Here is a 25179-nt window from a genome sequence, read left to right as displayed (position 1 = left end):
CAAAAAAAATAAAAACATTACATTACTCTAATTTTACTGGTTAGTTTATCATATAAATATGTATTTAACATATTTATTAAAAGATACTCACCATGTGCCAGTTTTCCTAGAACTTGCTAATAATCTAGAATCCTTGCATCTTGTCCCATGTCCTTAGAACATATACAGTCCGTGCATCTGGATGTAATATTAAATAATAATAGCTCACTTATATGGAACTTTTGCTCCAGGATCTCAGAACACGTTATACGCATTATCTCATTTATCATAAAACATCCCTTTAAGGGAGGCATTTTCATCTGTATTTCAAAATAACATAGAGCTGAAACTGTAGACTGTTAAGGATCTCCCTTAAGGGTTATCATGAATTAATGGTTTTATGTTCTCTGGCCTTCCGATCTGAGTTCAGCAAAGTTCATGACAGAGCCTCTCTGAGTTCTCTTCATTAAGGAAAGTCTCAATGCTTTTATAAAACTATAACAAGCACAATGGGGCAGAGGTCTCCAGATGAGACAGGGAAGGTTGTGAACTACTTTTCTCAAAGGACTTTACTTTCTTCCATTAAACAATTGCAAAGAGAATAGAAGTCAGGCCACAGATAGAGAAGAAACTACATTGTAGATTAAAGTTTACATTAATCTTAAGAATCTGGGGATTTTCATGATGTTGATTTAAACGAGAAAATGTATGAAACTTGATGAAGCAACTTTAAGCTTTGATTACATTGAAATGAAGAGTAACGAACTAAAAGTTATGCTGGAGTTAATAGACAATAATAAGAATTTGGGGAAAAAAATGTGTTAGAATGACCAGTTTACATTGCATGTGAGGCCCAATAAACAGTGATAGAAACATGTCAAATAATAACAACAAGTGGAACAGTCCATTCAACACCACCATTGTGAAATCTAGAGCTGGTTACGTGAAATTCCTGGCCTGACTTAGGGAAGGTTATTTACAGAAGCCCTGGATAGGCAAAGACAGACACAGAAATGACTGTGACCATTCCTTCAAGCTATGGTAATGCCCACTACAGACAGTGGATTTTTCCACTGTTTCATTTCTATTTTTCTCTCATAAAAGTGAAGATTCTGGCAATACACAAAAGGGCAGAAATGCCTTTCACACAAGGATCCCACTCAGGAATCCTCTGCCTGCCGTTCTGAGGTCTTAGCAAAGCCTATCATTGCCTCCTCCTGTTCTAATTCACAGCAGAATTCTGTGGCCTCAGAGGAGGAAGTGCAGTATGGTGAATAGAAAAAAAAAAAAATACAAAATTCCATAAATAAAATCTTCTCTTGCTTTGTAACTTCAGCCAAGAGTGACTTGTGAACCAGTAGCACAGATCAAAAGACAGCTCACAGAATTTTCCAGAAAGAATGCTGGGGCAGAATTTTTTTTTTTTTTTTTTTTTTACCATTTCAAACACTAAAATAGAAAGAACTCAGAAAAATAATGTGCAAAATACTGTGGGCTTTAGTTAGCAGAACTGATTTGCTTTCTATAGCAGCAAAATTAGATGTGACTGTCTTCAATGCTAAAAGCAGTGAAGCTTAGCTGCATGGCTCACATTCATGTTAATTCCAGTGTGTTAAAAAGATTTTTCATTGTTTTTGCTGTTATGAGCTACTCAAAACCATGAACATGAACACTCAAGTAGATAAAAAACTATGCCATGTTTGAACAAAAAGTTTCTTATGGTAACATACACTGTACATATCTCTGATATTTGAAAGATTTCATAAATGTGAAGCAGTTACTTGAAGCACATACTAAACTGTCTTCAGTAAGAAGAGACAAGGTCAGACTCTGAGGGGTTCCTGTCTCCCATAGAGTTTGTCATCAGAAAACCAAGGCAGATTGCCAGCGTCTGTGTACATGAATTTTCTTTATCCTCTTTTGTTTTGGTTATGGGGCTTATCCTAGTGATTTTACAAGATGCCTGCTGTGTTCCTGAGAAAATAAAATGTGCAAAGCACACTTCCCCTCAGCTAGTCCACACCCATGGGAGATATCTTGAGTGATTAAGTGTTGGGCTCTTAACTGCTGCTCTCTCTACTCTGTAGGCATCTTGGTGTTAATCACAACAAAGATATCCTTTCAAGTGAAAATGCTGGCAGGTCTCTTTAGCTCTTATTGGACCCTAGAGACATTTGGCCTAATCTAAATCTGAAGGTTAACTTCCAAAATTTAATTTAATTTATTCAATTAAAAAAAATTGGTATTGTTGAAAAGATAGGTGACCTTTTTTAAGATCTTTTCAGGCAGTTTCAGTGGTTTGGGAAGACTCAGTGCAAAAATCTTTTTATTCTCTGAAATGGGGAGGCATTTTCATGGGATGAAACAATAAAATATTGTAGAGGTAAAAAGGATTTCCAAATCATCACTGTAGGCCTATCATATTATCAGATAAAAATTTCCATATGATTTTTTCCCTAAATATGTCACTTTTTGGATAAAATAATATAAGCATATGGTCCAAACTTGAAAAGACATGAAACACTGGATAGTGAAAAATAAATATTTCCCACTTCCTGTCATCCAGTTAGCATCCCTGGAGGGAACCACTGGATTCTTATGATTTTTCCAGAAATAGTCTATGCAAGTCTTAATATCCTTGCAGCTAGAGCTCAGTCCTGGCAAGGCCAGATAGGTCATAAATTAATCACATTTTGTAATTATCATAAACTAAAAATGAATTTTTCATTTCCAACCTCAAGTGTGTTACTAAATTGGGCAAGTTAATTAATTTCTCTTCCTCAATTTCTCCATCCATGTGATGGAACTAAGGGTACCCATCAGGCATGATTATCAGGATTAAGTGAGGTAACATACCAAAGCTCCAGATACACCCCTTGATTTTAACTATGGGAAGGCAGATGCTTTTTCTTTCAACTCCCATTTCAAATGCAGGGTACAAATTCTTACCAAGGTCGGACTGAAGGTGTTCATAGCATATATATGAAAAGAGGCACGGGCTGAGGCTATGGCTCAGTGGCAGAGTGCTTGCCTAGTGTGTGTGAGGCACTGGGTTCAATCCTTAGCACCACATTTTAAAAAATAAATAAATAAACAAAGGCATCCTGTCCATCTACAATACTAATTTTTTTTTAAAAAAAAGAAGCATGTATTATACTGTCTGTTTACATAGCACAATCACTTTGTTTTTCTCAACCTTGCTTAAGTTGATTGGTTTCTCCCTTAATCAGTTTAACTTTCTTAATAATTGTCTTTCATCTTCCCCAAGATCACTTTTGAAACTTGAAAATCTGATGTGTTCCTACTTTCAAAGATTTTAGGCAAGTAGTATTATTGAGAGAGTAAAAGAGGAGAGAATTTATAGTTTCATAAATACTGATGATGTAACCAGTCACTCTGCTAAGTGGTACAGAACCAGGCAGAATCCAATGGAGAAGATGGAACAGAGGACTGCTTGAATTGGTGACATTTGGGGGACTGCTTGGTCTCCTGAGACATAGAAAATTATTAGCTCAGGGCCAGGGTTGTGGCTCAGTGGTAGAGTGCTTGCCTAGCATGCGTGAGACACTGGGTTCCATCCCCGGCACCACATTAAAGAATAATAATGATATTTTTTTTAAAAAAAATTAAGGTATTAAAAAAAGAAAGAAAGAAAATTATTAGCTCATCCAAACTTAAAGTTTCAGTTACAAGAAAAATCCAACCAGAAAGTTTGCAACAATTCAAGGAATTCATTGGTCTATGTATCTAAAAATCCAAAATCTGGGCAGGCTTTGAAAAAAAAAAAAAATATGTCTCCATAATGCCAGCAAAGACTGTCTTTCTTTCCACATCCGCATTCTTTGATGCTGTTTCCATCTCAGGTTTCCACACTAAAGGTAGCCAGAAGTAGTCAGAGCAACATGATTCCTAGTTCATACCTACAGAAGTAGTGAGTAGCTTTGAAGCAGCTCCTGAGGATTAAAGAAGAACAGCCCCCCCCCCCCCAAAAAAAAAAAAAAAAAAAAAAGAAAAGAAAGAAACCTCCAACTGTCTCTTTAATCTTACCATCCATAATTGGGTCATATGCCTACTCTGAGCCAGTCAGATGGACAAGGTAACGTGACATTGCTGATTAATTTAAGATAATCAGGGATTATTTCTGGAGGTAGACAAACCAAACTAAACCATACCAAAATATAATGTCCATTGAAAGAGGAGAAAAAAATCTAGATGGTGAGGAGGGATTTCCCAAATGTTGGCTCCAGCCTTTGCTACTGTTTCTCCTTGTGTGCCTGTTCTATGTGGCTTTCTTAGGCTGACTCCACAGGCAAGATTTTTACTTTAGGTGCCTTCGTAATCTGATTTACACATAGCTGAGACTTGTCATGGACAATTCTCACACCAAATACCTCTGACCTCACAACTTCAGTTCCATTAATGACTTTATACCTTAGGGAAAAATCATCAAAAAAATCATCTAACTAGGTTGGACTAACCTATGAATAGGCTCTCAGAGGTCTCTACACCCTGGACCAGTCACAAGAGCCAGAGGAGTGGGTCATCTGATGCAAACATGGACCAGTAGGCCCATCTGTTCAGCAGGAAAACAGATTCTTTTAGAAGGGGATGTGGGCAGAAAGGCATACATCTTTAGAAAAAAATCCTAGTGGTGAAAAATGACAGGAAGAAAATGGCACCGAATTTAAAGATAAAAGAAAAGCTGTCACCATGATTTAAAATTAGACTATGTGACTGATCATAGACTTTTGCTTTAATCGCTATTTAAGCCTCATAATCTCCAAAAATTTTACTTTACAGAATACCGAAACACTTCTTTGGGAGGAAAAACATTACAGAAGGAAACAATCTTTGATCATAAATCTAGAAACCTCAAAAGATATTTATTATGCTCATTATATCCCAGGTGCCGAAAAGTGTCAAAGCATAGCTAAATTTTATGCCAATTTTTTGAAGGCTATTACTTCCTCAAAATGAATTTCAATAGTGAACAAAGCTAACAGAATACCCCAGTAGAATTTCTCAAGACAAAATTTCACTCCATACTCTAGTATGACCCATTTTCTGCTCCTGAATTCCAAGAGAGCATTAGAAATCCCCAAGCCATCCCCAGCCCGACCACAGATGTGTTCACTGGAAGGGGAGGATTTGAGTTCTCAGCAGGGGCTATGGCACTAAGGGAAGAAGTGTTGTGTGGTTACTCCCACACCAAGCCTCACCCAGACCAAGAGAAAATGCGAAAAGCTAAGAATGATGAGCTTTTTTTGTTTTTCTTCATTCTCTTATAATGTATTCAGGGTCTTTGGCCTAAATAGCTATCTGACTGATCTCTGTTTTAAGTGTGAAATAAACAATGGAAGGACACTCACTAGTCCCCATAAATCTGGGAATGGACTGGACAGAGGGCACCAAAAATTCCCCAAATTATGGAAATTGCGTTGACTGTCTTCCCAATGGTTCCAATACTTCAATTAAAAGCCCTTTGCCTTGACTAGCTCAAAATATTCTTAAATAAAGTTGAAAAACAAAAATTATAAGAAATATAGAGTGCTGGGCCTATAACTCAGTGGAGAGTACTTGGCAAGCATGCATGAGGCTCTGGGTTTGATCCCCAGCACTGCAAAAAGTAAAAAATAGGAAACAAAACTAGTTCCAGTGATGGTTAAGACTGAAGAAACAATTGACACTTAAAAGAAAGAGGACTTTAGACATACAGGCACAGTGGAATTGTTTTAATCAACATTTCATGCAGCAGCTCTGCATGGCCTTCCCATTTCTCAATAGCTTTGATTTGTGGAAATAATGGTTATGTAATTTCCACACATTGTGCTCCAATCACAGCATGTAGGCTACAATAAAAAGAAAACAACTAACCGTACTTGAAGCTGGAGAGTTTGATAAGGTTTTCTTTTTTACTTCATGAAGTTTTTTTAACGTGGTATTTTTCTAAGGCAACTGAAATGTTCCTACTAATCTTAAGCAGGTAGATATGAATGCAGCAAGGTGGTCTCATTTTCTTAAAGGTATTTATAGCAGAGACAATGATGAATCTAGTTGTAAAATATTAACAAAAAACAAACTATTGGACTATAAAAATCCCACAGTTAACAGATTGTTAGTCTTTCCTCTTAAAAAAAAAAAAAAAAACTCTATGCCATCTGTTTACAAAAGATGAGAAATGTTGAAGAAAATTATTTCCCTTAGGGCATAATGCTCCAGCCATTCAGAGAGAGGTCTCTGGCATTTTTAATAAGGATTTGGTACAAGGATGGAGACAGCATCAGGACTGCAGAGTCATTGGCCAGGAAAAACAAAAATGACTTCCCCCGGTGCCCTATTTTAGTTTTATTCTTTGAACTTCCAAGAGTTTATTTATTGTTGTTGTTATTATTATTTTTAATTTGGCACAGACTGTTTCAAAAATCATCTTGGTTCCCTTTTTTGAAGTGTGTGTTTTTTGTTTTTTTTTAATTGTTGAGACGATTTCTAAAGTGCTCCACCTCCACCACCTGTCATCAGATGGGGGCTGCGGCTGGGAGAACGCTCATCCTCCTGAGAGCAGCTGTGGACTGAATGGTGAAGGGCAACAGCCACAGGAGCAGAGGCAGGCACAGGTTTGAAGGTAGGTGGCAACACGACGTCGCAACGTAAAAATAACCCAAGCCGTAGATCAGTGAGAAATTTTCATAGCTAAGTGTACCTGGAGAACTGCAACTAATTTATTAAATCTTAATTCTCTCAAAAGGATTTCCCCCCTTGGTTGCATATACAATTCTGGGAAATTTTCCTCTTCTCACCTAGTCATTTCTATGTGATTAATGGTACGATGGTCACTCGTCACTAGATGGCATTGTGCAGTGTTCCTTGACAGCAGTAATTTAGCAAAGTTACTGCTTGGGTCATTTTTCAATATATTCTTCTTCAGTATGGATCTTGAGAGTCTAACTCTGATCCTAGGGTTTGGGAGTGTAGCTGGGTGGTAGAGCACAGTCCTGCGTTCAAGCTCCAGCACTACCTGACTAAATAAGTAAATAAATCTGATCCTGTATATTTCACCTCTGTATGTTTTGTGGAGTTGATATTGTAAAATTTCTATCTTATTTAATATTGTTTTTCCTCAATGTATCTCCTAATACATGAACCCAACATATATTTGTCTTAAATCAATAATAAATTTATTCTTCCTTTATATTTTCTTTCAAATCTTGTATGCAAATATACACTTATAGAGGCTTTGCAGAAATAAGTGTGGGGGGTGTCCTTGGGGATTGAAATCAGGGCTTTGCTCATGTTAGGTATGTGCTGTACCACTGATATCCACACCCCCAGAAATAAAACATAGGTCAATACACCTAGTATCTCTACCTAAGCATTCAGTAGGAGAAAACACACACACACACACATGAACACTTGCTTTGACTAAGCATGGCCAATTGAAATCTAATCATGGATAAGCTATGCATATGGAATAACATAAAAATGATCAGTTCATGCTTTGATAAAGCTGTGGAATTTATAAAGGTTATATAATAGCTATGAATAGGAAAACTGATGTAAATATAATGAGGTTATGGTCACAGTCTTGTATTCTTCCAGGTATGACAGGGAATTATGACCACTTTCATTTGTTGTTTCTCAATAAATCTTATAATACTTAAGAATAAATTCTAATGTCTATGTTGTCAATTAGAAAATTTTTTCTAAATTATAAGTTTTCTAAATTATAATTACAACTTAAGACCTGAGAACTTGTAATTAATCATGGATGACAAGATGAATATTTGGGGTCTGGTGTGGTGGCACACATCTGTAATCCCAACTACTTGGGAGGCTAAGGCAGGAGAATTGCAAGTTCAAGGCCAGCCTGGGTAACTTAGCAAGAACCTGTCTCAAAATAAAAATTAAATGGGCTGGTGATGTAGCTCAGTGGTAGAGTGCTTGCCTAGCATGTGTGAGGCCCTGAGTTCAATTCCTAGTATCACCAAAAAAAAAAAAAAAAAAAAAAAGTGGAATGATAAGATGGCAGATAAATAGATAAATGATGGATAGATGCATGATAGCATCTAATACACTACTTGATATTCTAAATAGTTCTCTATAATCTGTAATATTTGGACTAGGTTTGTAGCTCAGGGTAGAGTACTGGCAAGACCCTGGGTTCTATTCCCAACACCAATATATTGATCTTCTATTTTCATTTACTTAATGTATGAAAAAATGTTTCTCTGCTTTAATTTGCTTTTTTATTTTTTATTTCATTCATTCATTCGTTCAACAAACATTAACTGAACACTTTCTTTAGATTCAAAGAGATAAATAGGACACTAAGTTTGCCCTCAAAAATCTTTTAGTCTTTTATGTCTTTCCACAAACATGAAGTAAATAACAGAATCCTTTATGGGAGAAGGAAAAAGGGAGGGTAGAGAAAGAAATGTAATGCAAATAATCTTCAGTGAGGATATTAGATGTGTGGATTATGATCATAGTTCTGCCAGTAACTCATGCTATCATCCAGGACCTCCCTCAATGTACCTTCAAATTAAATAATTTTATATGGAAGTGACTTATAAACTATAAAACACTTTTAAAATTTAACTTTTAAAGTTTTTTTAATTCCTTCCCATAAGAATTCCACATTTTTTAAATAGAACTTTGATCCTGCAATCAATGCTTCTTCCCTTTAAGTTTTCCCTTCTATTTCAAAAGTCAGCAGCATAAATAAAATCCATTAAATTTCCAACTCATCTTGTAAAGCAAAAGTGGGCAGCCAAGCACCATGATCTTGGAGAGACAGGCAGAAGGCCTAACTCCATGTCCTATGATCACACTGAACTAAAGCACAGAGACGGTGCAGATCCCCTTTCCTCTTCTACTCTGCTGATTTCCTGCTGCTGCTTTAGGTTTTTGTAGTGAAAAATAGAATTTCAAGAAAATTTTATCACAATAACATATGTGGGATGATCTCTTGTGAGTTTCCTTCTGATTCCAGGACTTTACCTCATCAATACTTGTATGGCAAGAAAAAAAAAAAATTCTAGTTGATAACTGGATTAGGAGAGTCAGACTATATCCTAGATAATATCTATTCTCATATTCATTTAATAGTTCCGCAAAATGCTTATTTTTCACTAAGGCAAATCATATCTTAATCTACTATAGGTAAATCAGAAAACTTTTCTTTTTCCACAGATTGTGTACAGAAATCGTTATGTAAAGAACAACAAACTCAAATGTATTTAAGACCACAAATAAAGATCCATGCAAAGGTGTGTCCCTGGAGAGATCTTTGACTGGATCTAGGTGTATAGAGAGAGGTGCTTTATCTTAAATTTTCTCATCCATTAGGTGAGGATTTTGTCTTTTACTTCATTACTGCATTAGGCTGTATTTGTAGTAGGATGACAACTTACCTGTAAAGATTAACTACTAATTAAGCATTTGGGCTGAAACTTCCCTTAATTTATTGTCAGATCTTCATTTGAAATAGTCTCATTTCATTAAGAAAAGGGGAAAAGCAGCTTGGATTCATTCTACCTGTTAAAAAAAAAATGATTTCCCTGTACTTATTTTGAATGATTATCATTCTAGAATATTTGTCTACCATCAGACATGAGCTATGAGGAAACTTAGAAGATGGAAATGAAAGTTTCAAGACCAAGATACCTATTATTTCCTGACTTTCCCTTCACTATTCGGGTTTATGACATTCTTCTCTTTTTTCAAAATATTATTTCAAGGCAACAAATATTATAAGAATGACTTATTAGTATTCGTGCACAAAGAACCGGTGAATTCTACTTCCCCAGTCTCAAAGACCACAGCACTTGAGCTTTTCATCATCAGTATATTTGAATGAAGTGACTGTCTCCCTCGTGAAAGTATATATATTCAATTTCACCATGGACAAAACTCGTCCAGAAAGAACTAGAGATTTAAAATAAGATATTTTTGGAAAATGTACTGAGGCTTTTTCTCTAAATATAAAATGTCATTTCATCAGTGCTGGTCATTTTTTAACCACATATGACAAAAGATCACAGATGCTCATAAAAAAATCTAAAAGGAATGGAATGTTATTCTCTTCTGAAATGGCTAAGTATCTTTCCTTTAAACTGTTTTGAAAAAGAAAAACAAACTTTACCACTTTGAAGAAAATGCAGGAAGCCATATGGTCCCACCCAAAATTCCTACATGCAAAACGTCCTCATGGGGAAAGGGTTCAAGGTGTTTTTGAGAACAGAACTTTAATGTTTCTGCCTATTAACAATGGTACTTCCTGTTTTGACCTTTCACTATACTGACGCTATCAAGAAAGTATATTATAGACTTCTCCTTTTTGCCCAATAAAGACCTATTCTCTCACTATGTGTATAGAGTTCAAAGTGAACATTGCCACTACTCAGTTCTCCTGGGGCCTTATTAATTGATCTGTGGTAACCCAACAAGGTTGGAATGTCAATAATTTATAGTTACCTAGTGGTGAGCCTGGTATTGAAGTCAGCAGACTGTGCAATATTCCTCTGTTCAAATGTGCATGAAGCTACATGTTGTCTCTATACAGCCCCTATGTTTTACTAAAAAATATTAAAACCTCTAACAGATTAGTACTCAGTGATCTCTTTCTAAGCCATCTTCTTTAAAACAATGAGAGGAGGTCTGGGATTTTAGCTCAGTGGTAGAGCACTTGCCCAACATGCCCAAGGCCCTGGGTTTGATGCCCAGTACTGAAAAAAAAAAAAAAAAAAAAAAAAAAGACAAGAAAAACTTACTAGGTGATACTTTTTTCAGGAAACTGAGACTTAAGGATCACTTGAGTCCAGGAATTTGAGACCAACAAAAACTGCCTGGGCACCCTTGAATTCAATCCAGGTACCAAAAAAAAAAAAAAATATTCCCATCACCCCCAACCCCCAGCCAAAAAAAAACAACAAAAAGGAAACTTAATCTTGGAATTTATCCTTCAATTCTTGAGGGAAGTTATGTATCCCTATGCCATAGAAAAGCAATTTATTGGCTATCTTTTGTAAATTTTATAATATATTTTCTTATATAAATATATAGTATTAATGTACAAATTAAATTAAATACGCATAAATATAAATATCAGGCAAACCTAAATAGCTGCTTCCTTTACAATATTTCAGTAATTTGAATATACTATAAAAATAAATTCCTTCAGGCATTTACTACTTTCACTGATGATTTATGTAAGACCTAGTTAAAAAATTTTTTGAACTTCATATGTTTTAGATGCAGAGTCAGATTGTTGCCCAAATCAAATGATACTAAACAATAAAACATTTGCTAGAACAGAAGATGAGCAAAACATCCTCAAAGGATACTATTGATGTTGCTAAAATTGCTAATCCCATTTGGAAATCTGTGCAACTTGATGAGCAGATGCACAAAAGATATTAGTGGGAGATCTGAGATAACCACAGATAATTAGAAAAGTCAGTTCTTAGCAGAATGCATTCTGGGGCAGAAATGTTTTAGATGCAGAAGATTTTCTGGCACAATAATTAAAATAACTACATTTTTTGACCATTTCTATAAATTTATAAACTAACAATGAATAATTATCAAAAGCCAATATTTTCTACTTCTTCCAAAACCACACTTCTTCCAAAAACACACTAAAATTGTCTCTAAAAATGATCACCAATACATGTTTTCTTTAATCTTGAATTTTTATTTTTATTTCTTTCCTACCAATAAACAACTGATAAATTAATTTTCTTGATTCATTATCAATACTGGACAGGTCAGAGAATTAGAACAAAGGTAAATTAATTTTTTGGTTGTTTATTTTGCTTATTTGTTTGTTTTGGTACTGGGAATTGTTTGAATTGGTACAGGTAAAGCCCAGAGGTGCTTCATCACTCAGCTACATCCCCAGCCCTTTTTATTTTTTAATTTTGAGACACAGTCTCACTAAGTTCCTGAGGCTAGTCTCAAATTTATGATCCTCCTGGCTCAGCTTCCCAAGTCACTGGAACTACAAGTGTGGGTCACTAGACCCAACACTAAATAAATTTTTAAAACCCTTTATAAATAAAATATATTATGCAACCACAATAATCCATTAAATTCAAGCTACTGTATATCTACGATCACTTTTTTCTCTAAAAATCAGTGCTTAACAGGTCCAGTTTTAGATGTTTAGGACTTAAGAGTAGTAACTGGGGAGTCAGATGTTCTGAATTTTAGTTATAGGATAGTAGTACCACTCATTAGTATCTTCAGTAAGACAAATTTACTACAGTAGGCACTAATTTTCCCCTTTATTAAATGACAATGATAATACACTGAACTTCATACACTTGCTTAGAGGATTAAATGAGATAATATATGTAAAGTACCTACTGCAAAGTCTGGGACATAGTAGGCATGCTGTAAAATTACTAGTTGCAATATGTCAATCTAATGCAATAATTCTGGCAATGCTAGGCGCAATGGCTCACGCCTGTAATCTGAGCGGCTTAGGAGGCTGAGACTGGAAGATGGCAAATTCAAAGCCAGCCTCAGCAGCTTAGCAAGGCTAAAATTTTAAAAGATAATAATAATTTTTAAAAAAATAACGATAATAATTTTTAAAAATTAAAAAAAAGCAGGGGGTGGGGATGTGGCTCAGTGGTAAATTGCCCCTGGGCTAAATCCCCAGTTCTCCCCCCACAACAAATAACACCAAAAATAATGTTGTTGATAATGACCATAATGATGCCTGTTCTACAGGAGTTCTAAACTTCCTCCTGAGGTTTCTAGTTTCATGTAGGACTAAGAGGCAAGCCCCCGAACGAACCTCTCCTGTTCTTTTTGAGAACACAATATTTATGTAGAAGTGAAATCTTTGAATTTCACTTTCCTGTTGCCGACACCTTCATACTTCACTTGTTGTTTATGTAGGGAGGTGTGTAGGCCTGAAAGAAGGAAAAGGGATGCCTTTTGGGGAACCACTTTTGAAGGGGGAGAATCCAGAAAGTCAGTATGTTTTATCTGACACTTGTTCAGTTGGCACTGAAAACTACCTAACAGAGGGCTGAGAATCATCACTTCAAGGATGTAAATTTTAAGATATCTCATATCTCAAGTATACACTAAGAATCCTGGGCTGAGGGTGTTTCTTTTCCCTAAGCATGCACAAGGCCCTGGGTTCAATACTTGGCTCCACAAAAAAAAAAAAAAAAAAAAAAAAAAAATGAAATAAGAATACCAGCAGGAAACACATACCTGTAATCACAGCAACTCAGGAGGCTGAGGCAGGAGGATCTCAAGTTCAAAGCCAGAGCATTTAATTTAGCAACACCCTGTCTTAAAATCATTTTTAAAAAATATTTTATTTTATTTAGTTGTAGATGGATAGAATACATTTATTTTATTCGTTTATTTTTATGTGGTGCTGAGGATGGAAACCAATGCCACGCATGTGCTAGGTAAGCACTCTACCACTAAGCTAAAGCCCCAGCCCTTAAAATAATTTATTTTTAAAGGGCTGGGTGGGGGCTGGGGATATAGCTCTGTTGGTAGAGTGCTTGCCTCAAATGCACAAGGCCCTGGGTTTAATCCCCAGCACCACAAAAAAAAAAAAAAAGGAAAAAGGACTGGGAGATGGGAGATGTGGCTCAGTGGTAGAACCCTCCAGGAACAATCCCCAGTACCACAAAATAGATAGATATCGGGATAGATAGATAGATAGATAGATAAGAAAAGTGTTGGGAAAAAGTATAACAGCAGCCGCACCCCAGGGAAAAAAACCCAACATGGCGCCTAAGGACCTTCTCTTCCTATTTTCCCCTTTTTTCACTGGCGCGAAAAGTTCCCGCCAGTATGAACTCTCCCAAAGGCGCAGGAAACCTTAGCCCCAATAAGAACTAATTTCGTGGGCTCCGGAGCTGACATCTGGAGGAATTTACCAATAAACGAGTGACCCGTCATTTACCTAAGCCCTGCCATCTCTCCTTAGATATAAGCCCACAGCCTTTTGTAATAAAATGGAACTCTCCCTGGCGAATTGTCTTGTGTGGAGGAATTCTTTCAAAAAGAATAGAAGAGTCTGTCGAATTTTATAAAATTATAAGGTGGAGTTTGGAAGTTCAGGAACAAAAGATCTATGTTAAGAAAAAGAGAATTAAGAGGTTATAAAAATCACAAAAGCTAAAAATGTGCTGTAGGTTAGAATTTGATAGGGGCCCATTGGGATGCTGATTAGGAACCAAACCCCTCCTTAAAATACCAGCATAAGATACTTTAGACTAAGGCAAACTGACATCATTTTAACCTCTAATCCATTCTCTCTTTACCTAGAAAGTATTTAAGGGAAAGCAGAGTTGCATCCTTTGCTTTGGACTTGGAGCACCTTGAAGAGCTGTGGCCAGGGTAAGTCTTCTTCCATTCAACCTACCCTAGCGTTAAGGCATATTTTGGTTGAGATCATGGAAAGGACGTTAAGGACCCCTATGACATGGCTTTGTATTTCCCTATTTGCCATTTTATTTTATTTATTTACTTAGTACCAGGGGCGGGCCACATCCCCCTCCCCCTTTATATTTATTTTATTTTGAGACTAGGATATCATGGGAGAAGAGATGTCTCTGGGAAGGGTTCGAGGAGTTCCGAGGGAAGAAAAGGAGGATCTCAACTCAGGACTAGCAGGGTTCTTGCCATAAGTGATGGAAAAGAATTCCAGCACTAGCCAGACAAAGGCATAGACAGAGGTTTATCTAGGAAGGTAACTTGGAATTCAAGGGAGAATGAGGCTGTCTCAAGGATGAGAAGCAGCTTTGACTTGGGCTGGGGGTCCAATACTTGGGCTGTATCAGGGGCCAGACTGGTGGTGGATCCAGGCTTCAGTCGCACAATTTCGCGCCATTTTTCTCTGCGTTTGTGTATTTCCCTCACCTTACAAGGGCATGGGCCAAGGGCATGTTACTCAAGATTTACAGCTATGCTTTGTACATCTCAATGGCACGTGGGTGGGTGTTTCCTTTAAGATTCACTATTTCTCTTTCTTTATCCTAAGTCCTTATCTGAGGGTCTTGCTAAATTGTGGAGGCTGGCTTTGAACTTGCTATCCTCCTGCCTCAGTCTTCTGAGTCACTAGGTTTACAGGCATGCATCATTGCACGGGATCTGTTTACTATTTTAACTTGATGTCAGTCAACCAAGATTCAAGAATGGCCAAGTGCTTCTAGGGAATTCATGGAATATTTTGTTGAAGACATAAACTTGAATTTCTACAAATAGAAACTCAATACCCAATGAGAAACTGTACCGACTTTGAACTTGAGTCATGTACCTTGTACCCTTCCTTCTCTCTTCCAACTAAGCAACTCTGTGAGACCCTGTCTCTAATAATACAAAATAGGGCTGGGGATGTGGCTCAGTTATCACGTGCCCCTGAGTTCAATCCCCAGTACCACCCCAAGAAAAAAACCCAACCCCTTTTCTCATGTTCTCAGCAGAATAACAAAACTAGGAACTAAGTCTAGTAAAGAATATAAGTATTCAGTACTCAGAAAGATGAATTGTTGGTGTTGTTATATACACAGTGAATCATTAATTTGAAGTTTTGAATTGGTAGATCTGTGTTTTTAAAAGCAATTCAGTCAGGCATGGTATACACCTGTAATCCCAGCCACTGGAGAGCCTAAGGCAAAAGGATTGTAAATTTGAGGCTACATTTTAACATGACCCTGTCTCAAAAGGAAAAATGAAAAGGGCTGGGAATGTAATGGAGCTCAGATAGAGTGTCCTTGGGTTCAATCCCTAATACCAAGGAGGCACAAGAAGATCTTAACAGGGCTGGGTGGGGCTCAGCGGTAGAATGCTTGCCTAGCACACGTGAGGCCCTGGGTTTGATCCTCAGCACCACATAAAATAAATAAATAAAATAAACTAAAAATAAAAACATTAAAAAAAGAGAAGATCTTAACTACTTGTTAAATAGTCTAACATAAGCAATTTTCAGCAAAATTTTCATACTAATCAGAAAAATTGAATTAGTGAATTGTAGCATCAGTTAAAAATGTGATGAGGAAGATATACAGCTAGCATGACCTTATCTCTTAGAATTGATCCTTAATACCAAAATATTAATAGAATAGAAATAGAAATATATTCAGAAGAATCAAGGCACAAACTGACCACTAAATATTTTCTTACTCTACATGTAGCATTGAGAAGGAACAATACAAAGTTGGGTGTGGTGGCTGCACACCTGTAATCATCCCAGGTATTAATCATCCTTATTTTTATTTTGAGGTACTAGAGATCACAAATTCAAGACCAGACTCCCCCATTTTAGGGAGATCCTGTCTCCAAACAAAATAAAAAAGGCTGGGATGTAGCTCAGTGGTAGAGTATTTGCCTAGCGTGCATGAGGCCTTTGCTGCAATCCCTAGTATCACAAGAAAAAGAAAAAACAAAATAGAAAGAAAGGAAAGGATAGATTCCTATTGCAAAAACACTTTTATGAAATGATGAGGAAGAATGAATAGTAAGTGAATAATATAAAGGGAAATTAGCAGGGGCAAGGAATAATGAAAATAAATACCAGTACCTTTCCATGTGGGGTAAAACACGCATGTTAAAACATTTTTAAAAGTCTGTACAGTTTTCATGATGCTGGCCTTACAGGTTGAAGAGGTAAAGATAATTCAAATATGCCAGGCATGGTGACACACATCTGTAATCCCAGCTGAGACAGGAGGATCTGGAGTTCAAAGCCAGCCTCAGCAAAGGTGAGGTGCTAAGCAACTCAATGAGACCCTGTCTCTAAATAAAATACAAAATAGGGCTGGGGATGTGGCTCAGTGGTCAAGTGCACCTGAGTTCAATCCCTAGTACAAAAAAAAAAAAAGATAATTCAAAGACAAATTATATGATACAAAGTCAAAGTTCTGGTTATTAAATGGTACTGGGGAATTTTATGAGCATGGAAAATAGGAGAAAAAAACTCTAATTCTGATTAGTATTTTATATTATATGCTAGAATTGCTCTGTGCTCTTTGTTGTTGTTTTGTTTCTTTTTCTTTTTTCTTTTTTTTTTTTTTTTTTTAAGATGTTACACCTTAAGATTAGCTATAGCAAGAGTACAATTTTAAAGATAAAAGAAAATTACTTACAGGCCCAGACACATCTGTAAGCATTTGGGGTCAATGCCAACTGTGAAGTGTACTGGGGGGTGTCCACTCCCAGGGATAGAAGCTGGGCTCCGGGCTACTGGAAGAGCTGAAGTGTGAATTAACTCTGTGGATGCAAATCCTCTTCCAACTTGAAACACCTGTCAGCTTCCCTGTGTAGGTGGTCCATCCCACATTTACATTTCCAAATACTTCTCTCTCAGAACATATACAATTTAGAGGGTTTAAAACCTTCAGGAAAAATATTCAGGAACTGGAGACCAGGAGTAGCCTTATGGAAATCTGCATGATAATTGTGCTATTTTCTGAAAGAAAGCAGCCAAATAAACATGCTAAATAAAACTAATATCTGGGAAACATCAGTAATCAAGGATGCTGGTAATTTTCCCAATTTACCTTACTCTCTGTTCAGAACTATTCAGGGTCTCATTTCTACAGAGCTTCAATGAGATTATTTTATTACACATGATGTGAATCTTGAAGAGATTTGTTTTTCTTTTGTTGATGTGGGTGTTTCTGCATGAATCCCAATCCTCAAGCTGTTTCACAATACAATAATTTTAACAATTTAAAAGATTAAGTTTGTGGGTTATCTTTTTTTGCTTACTCTGTATAGCTGAGTTTTGTCATTCCTCTCTAAACACATGGTGGTGTAGTCTTTTTCTTTCATTTGTTCTTTCTTTCTTTTTCTTTCAATTACCACATAATAATTGTACATATTCATGGGGTACAATGTTGATGTTTTGATACATATTTATGATGGATAAAGATCAAACTAAAGATCAAATCAGGTTAATCAACATATTTACCACCTCAAATATTTATCATTTCTTTGAGCTAGTAATATTCAAAAATCCTTATTTTTATTTTGAGGTACTAGAGATTGAATTTAGGGGCACCCTACTTCTGAGCTATATGCCCAGCATTATTTCTTTCTTTCTTTCTTTATTTTGGTACCAGGCATTGAACTCGGGGGCACTTAACCAGAGTCATATCCCCAGCCCTTTCTTGTATTTTATTTAGAGATGGGGTCTCACTGAGTTGCTTAGGGCCTCACTAAGTTGCTGAGGCTGGCTTTGAAATCATGATCCTTCTGCCTCCACCTCCTGAGCCACTAGGATTGAACACCACCAGCTATTTTATTTTGCGATAGAGTCTCCCTAAATTGCTAAGACTGACCTCCAACGTGCAATCTTCCTGCCTCAATCTCCTTAGCTACCAGGCCTAAAATCCTTCCTTCTAGTTATTTTCAAATATGCAGTAAACTGTTGTTAATAACAGTCACCCCACTATGCCATAGAAGACTAGAACTTAACCCTCCCACGTAACTACATTTCTGCATTTTAGAAGCTCTTTTTCTACCATCTTCCCCTGCCACCTTTCCCAGCCTTGCTGACCTATTTTACTTTCCACTTTTATGAGATCAATTTTTTAGCTTTCAAATATGAATGAGAACATGCAGTGTTTGTCTTTCTGTGCCTGGCTTATTTCACTTAACATAATATCCTCCATCACCATCCATGATGCTGTAATGACAGGATCTGGAGACTGGATAATATTCCATTATGATGTGTGCACACCACATTTGCTTCATCCATTCATCTGTCAATAGCTTGGTTGTTTGTCTGTCTTGGTTGTTGTGCATAGTGCTGATTTCCTTTCCTTTGGCTGTGTACTCTTTTTGATAACCTCAAACGGAGTCTAGGCCATTGGATTATTTCACTCAAGTCTCTGTTGCCTCTTTTCTCAGGAAACCAGCCAAAGGCACCTCTGAGGCCAGGAATTACTACCTCTCAGCTTCCTTTCCTTTTGCTAACGTTGTCTCTTCTTCAACTCAAGTTTTGTATTTCCAGCCTCCTATATTCCTCTTTTTTAAATTCCCACAAACTGAGTACTTCTCAGTTCCCATAAGTCGACACTGAAATGTTCATAGTTTAGGAAATAGCATACAGATATAGAGCTGTGTGTAATAGGAGAAGTATGACTTGCTGTAAGTAAATAGCCTATTGTTTGCTGTGAAACTCAAAAGATTGCCGGTTCCCCCAACTGAAGGGCTAGGTGTGTAAGAGGTGAGGCACAGACACAGCACACACTGTATGCAGGGTCTGGAAGACAACAATGGGCTGCAGTGTTCAGGCCCTTGTCAGAATCTCCCTGCCTGCAGCAGCAGCAAGACTAACAGACCAACAGTTGTTTTGCCCGGTTTGCCTAAATTTTAAAATCTACTATAGATGCCTTCAAAATGAGATACTTGCAGCCTTCTCGGGCCTTCTAGTATTGGGTAGTTGATTCTAAAAGTCTTCCAAAGGAGACAATGTTAGCATTCCTTTCCTTTTTTTCTTATGATAATAATAAATTTAAAGCTAAAACCTGACCCAGAGATGAGTTATTTCTGGCTTACCATCTTTTTTGGCCATATGCCTTGTTTGAGTACCTGATGTTTCTATTTGTTGTTGTTTGTTTTGTTTTGTTGGGGGTGGTTGGTACTGAGGATTTAAACCCAGTGGCACTTTACCACTCAGCCACATCCCCAGTCCTTTTTATTTTTTATTGAGACAGGGTCTTGCTAAGTTGCCAAGGGTCTTGCTAAATTGCTGAGGCTGACCTCAGTTTGCAAATCCTCCTGCCTCAGTCTCCCCAGTCAACTGGGATTACAGGAATGTGCCACCACGCCCAGCTCCTGATTTTTCTAGATGTATAAACTGAAGAGTTGGAACACAGGGAAAGAGAGAGAGCATTGTTTTGCTTTTCTCTGAAACTCTGGTTTATATATATACAAATAAAACCAAAGGAAACAGTGGTGTTTACACATAAGGTACTCTGGAATTGTGTAGAAGATCAAGGGTTCTCAGATGTCAAAGAAGGTCCTAGAACAGAAAACCTAATATCAAAGGTCGTGCCTTCAGAGCAAAAGTTCAGGGTGAAGCAAGGTTTGGGGACCTGCCAGGCCAGCACTATTTCTCTCTGTTCTTCCTAGATTCATTTGTTTGTTTATTTATTTACAGTGCAGGGGATGGAACCCAGGACCTTGTACATTCTAGACAAGTACTCTATGATTGAGCTACATCCAAATCCCTTCTCAGACTTTAGACACTCAAGTGGGATGGTGTCTTGTGAGCAGTTGCTAAAAGGAAAAGCAGTTGCTTTGGGTTGAAGGGAGTAGAAAGATTAAATCTGAAGGAACCAGAATTCACCCTCTGAAAGCCACAAGCTCTGTGTTATGGTGACCAGCCAAAGCAGTCTTTGTACCTCTGCTAGAACTAGTGCCTGCCTTGCCCTAGCCACAAAAGGCAAGTGGGAAAATACTGTATCTAATTAGATTCCAAATTCTTGTCAGGTTACAACTGCAGTGCCCCCCATTGCCCCCACTCCAGTCCTGGGGATTGAACACAGGACCTTGTGCATGTGAGGCAGGCATTCTACCAACTGAGCTACATCCCCAGCCCTGTTGGCTTCTTTTGATAAAAGAAGGTGGGGTATCTTCATCCATCCATCATATTAAAAAAAAATATGTAGTACAAAAGTTCAAAAGCCAAATCAAAACTACCTCCTAAAGCAAAATTCTGGCTCCAGGATTTGGGTGAGTTTTCTTTCCTTGATTGCAATCATTTCCAAGAGAGAGGATAACCTCTCTTCCCAGTCTCACTTCTTAAAAAAGAAAAAAAGCAAGTTGAAGCAGAATTAGCAATGCCCTTCCTCATCTTGGGATCCAAAGGGCAGGATGGGGCTGTGTTAACACAATGACAGAAACAGGATGGAAACCCTTATTACTGGTTTTCAGAAGCCAGCCCAAGGGTTGCCATGGTAACGCACCAGCCTATGAGACTATTGTGAGCTTTAGGGTACAATTTTGGGTTACATTCTTAAAAAAGCATATCAAGTGTTTGCATTAAAAGAATGAGAAAAGAATCTTTTGGAAGTAAACCAAAACTGGTTTAAGTTACTGATTTGAACTTTTGAAAGCATTAAGTGTCTTGGGAGAAAAAACAATAGAAATGTATCAACTAGTAAATCTTGCTAAGCCTGTAGAAGACACATCAGATAGCAAAGCTGAAAGAAAGAATTGTAAAGTCAAAAACAATTGGAGCTATTTTGTAATTTAAATATGCACATATTTGGTAAGAATTGGAACTATAAAAGAAATTGTTCTTTGCTCTTAGCTCTCTGCTGTCCCCTTGGGATTACGTGTGGAAGATTCCATGACAGGAAATTTGATCCAGCTATATTTTTGTTCTGAAGTCATTGTTTCTATACATTAAGAGCTTTATTAATTTTTTACAGAAAAGCATAAATGAACAAAGTGCTCTTTTAGAATGATTATTCCTGGAAGAAGTTGCTTAATTACATAGGATTCTGCAGTTAAATTCTTATCTAATGTTTTATGGTAGTCTCTAACCTTGCCTCTTTGGCTTTTCAGATTAAATAGAGTACCATGACCTTGTAGGAACAGGATTCTGTACAAATTGTCATGCCTTTTAGAGCTTTACCTTTACTAGAAAATTTTGGGGGAAAATATTATGAAGTAAAATGACAAATTCACAAACTATTTTAAGATGAAACAGAGAACTTGAAGGAAATTACATACATGGGGCAGGACAGCTTCTTGCCAGCTCTGCCCTCCCATACAACCCTCTGGTTCTCCCATTTAGTACTTTATGGGAAACTTTGAAAAGCCAGATTCAAGCAATCTCCTGGAATTTCCTTAGGGGGATCCAAACAGTACAATATATGAGTAGGTCCAAATTACTGCTTATTTGTTTACACTTAGTTTAGGGAATTTTTGACTTGTCATTTTACAGCAATTATAGGGGTGGAATGTGGGTTAATGTGATTCTAAGTCAGAGGCCAAGGATGCTAAATTTGGTTCTTTTTTTTTTTTTTAAGTTTGCAAACTAAGACTATTTACGCTATTTAATGGTTACAAAACTGCAAAACAACAACAACAAAAAAACATGACATGCAAAATGATATGAAATTAGAATTTGTGGTATACCTAAAGTTTTATTGGAACATAGCTACACTTTCATGTATGCATCATCTGGGACTGCTTCTGAACTGTTAGGGCAGAGTTGAATAGGTGCCACAGAGACCATATGGTCAGCAAAACTCAAATATTTACCATCTGGCCCTTTGCAGAAAAAGCTAGACAATCTCTGATCTAAAACAGAATCTCTACCTCTGCCAAGGTGCAGCATAAGTTCTCTAACTATCAAACATTAATCAAATTATATTAATAGTCCACGAATGAGACCTGTTCAGATAGGAGTTCACTGTCCTGGTACAGAAACCTAAAAGCACAAAGACCAAGCCTGGTAGTTGACAGTAAAGAAGGGGAAAAGCACAAAAAGAAAATAAGAAATACATGTAAGTAAAAAAGTGCATAAGATATGACTAAATTTCTTCCAAAGAAAGTAGGAAAGTTTTCAATGGTATTTGCTGTTAGGTTTCTTTTTTATGTCAGAAACCAAAACTCCTTGTTTTCAACCAAGTGGAAACTGTGGAGACATTTCCACTTAATTAGTGATTTTCTTTCAGAGGAATTAATGATCAGTATGTGCAAGTTCAAGTTCTGACCTTATTTGTCAAGCTGCCTGAGGTTGAATGTGCTGGGAACAGGACAAAAGGAAGCATGGAGATATGAGTCCTGAGACTTCATTCATCTTTGATTAATTGAATCCATGAGAATATCTTTCTGGGCACATGATAACCTGCTTCTTTTAAACCTAGGAAAGTCATTCTTTTGAATTAAAATTCTAGTCATGATTCTAATTTAACCAAATGTCTTGTCTCCCTATTAAATCTTGGAGAGTGTCATACTTTTTCTTGAGTCCTGGGAAATCTTTTGTGAAACAGAACAGTTGAAGCCAGGAGCCATGACACATGACTATAATCCCACTATTTAGGAGACTGAAGCAGGAGGATCTCAAGTTCAAGGCCAACCTGTGCAATGTAGTGACACCTTGTCTCAAAATAAAACTTAAGTGGTTTGGGGATATAGCTTAGTGGTAGACTGCTTACCTCGACTGCATGAGGCCCAGGGTTCAATCCCCAATACTGCAAAAATAAAAATAAAAACTTTTTAAAATTTTGCAATTGTACCATTTCCTTATCAGGGGACTTCTCATTTCTTTTTGCTGTTGTATACAGGGGCAATGTTTGCATGGTGTTAATGCTTGCTGGGTTGTGCCCCAAGATTGTAAACAATTCTAGGGTCCCCTGGCTATAATGTAGCTTCTCATTTCACACTCAGAATGTTGTAGAATATAAGTGAATATAAGAAAATCAATTAATCCATTCTCGTGTTTTAAGTAAATTTCAGTACCTTTATACCAATTCTGGATTGTAATAAATGAATTGATACATCTCTGTTGTATTTTCCTCTAATTTGGTCTTGAGGTGCCTGTCAGCACTGCCCTAATGGGGTCCTGGGCAGTAGGTGGTCATGGATACTTACAGTGTACTTTCCAAGGGATGCTTCTTTATTATGGTGGATGAGCTAATGACTGAGTATTTTACCTGTGACCAGGTGATCCTGACCAATGGAGCTTATTTATGCAGGCATCCTTTGGCTCTCATCTGACCTCTGTCCTATTTACTCCCACCAAGATAACCACTATCCCAGGAGAGTCCCAACCTGGAGAGAAGTTAGATTCAGGTGTGTCAGTGAGGTGAGATTTGGAGAAGGCAACTCAACAAAATGCATAAAATCACAAAAGGGGTGTATTGCAGACCCCAGACAGAAGATGCATCACACTTAGCAGGGCCAGTTGGTAGGACTTAGTGGCCCCGGGCTTGTGCACTCAACCAGTAAGTGGAAAGCAAGAGAAGAAAAAGAAAGGCATCTGTGAGCCAAAGCCTTTTGGGGGATCCAGAATATTACCCAAGCAAAAATTTCCTTCAGGGGCTGTAACTGGTGTGTTTAGAACAAGTAGATACAAGTTCCGTGGAATCACACTGTGGCTGAGACGTAGTCACTGTGGCATATCTGCACAGTTCATTTGGGCTACAGGGGTCAGGAGAGTGAGTCAAGTAGGTTACCCAGCTATCCCATAGAGACATGGTCACGAGGAGTCGGTTTTGTAAGGTAGATATCTGAATCCAACCACGTGGAGGAACTGGGAGGAGGCAGCAAACTGGAAACTGTGCCAAGGGTGAAGAAGCCTTGCTTCTATTAGGGGGAAGTGAACCTTATATTCTAAATGGATGTAGAGCAATTTTTTTCACTGATGCATACAGTGGGTGATACTCACATGGGGTAAATGCTTGCTTTACCCCAGTAGGTTTCTCAGCAGCCAGCACTCTACCCCTGAGCCCAGCCCTGGAAACTGAGTTTTAACAGTGGGTTTCTCAGAATCTTCACTTTCTTCACAAACTGCTGGGGGAAACTTTTCATTTCATTGGGATCTCTTCTTTCTTTGTATGCTCTGCAGCATTCTCAAGAATGTGCTTATTTTCATTTGGCTTGAACAGCATTCTCTCAAGGTCAAATCATCTCAGAGTCTTTTTGCCCTTAAATATTTAAGGCAGCCATTACTTCAGGAATGAACATCCATCAAAATCATTTGGTATGAAAAATCATCTGGTACATAGTGCTTTCTTTTAACAAGTTAAAGAAATAGAAGGAACAGTTTTGGATCACGTTAAAAGGATACCTGCATTTAAGTAGAAAATGAAATTTCCTAAGTTAACCTACTGGGCTTTTAGATTTTTTTTTATATCTTATTTTACAATAACTTCATCAGACAGGAGAGAGCAGAACTGACCACTGGATCAGCAGGGGAGTTCCAGGCAGCAATAATGTAGTGCAAGGCAAATTAAGATCATTGTGGCAAATCTGCAGGGAATCTTCATTCCCCAGAGAGTTGTAGGTCTAACTGCCAAAAAGAGGGATGCAGCTCTCAGCCTGAAGGGGAAGAAAGGCCTCTTGAATGTGAACTTGTGGCTGGCAGTGTGTTCTGCAGCAGCTGGGGAGTCTGCTTGGAAAATAAGGCTTGTTGCAGAAACTGAGACTTAATTAATGTCAGCTCTCTAGATAATAAATTCATATACTATAGAACCT

The sequence above is a fragment of the Callospermophilus lateralis genome, chromosome 9, assembly GCF_048772815.1.
Source record: "Callospermophilus lateralis isolate mCalLat2 chromosome 9, mCalLat2.hap1, whole genome shotgun sequence".
NCBI lineage: Eukaryota > Metazoa > Chordata > Mammalia > Rodentia > Sciuridae > Callospermophilus > Callospermophilus lateralis.
This window is presented reverse-complemented; position numbering follows the sequence as displayed.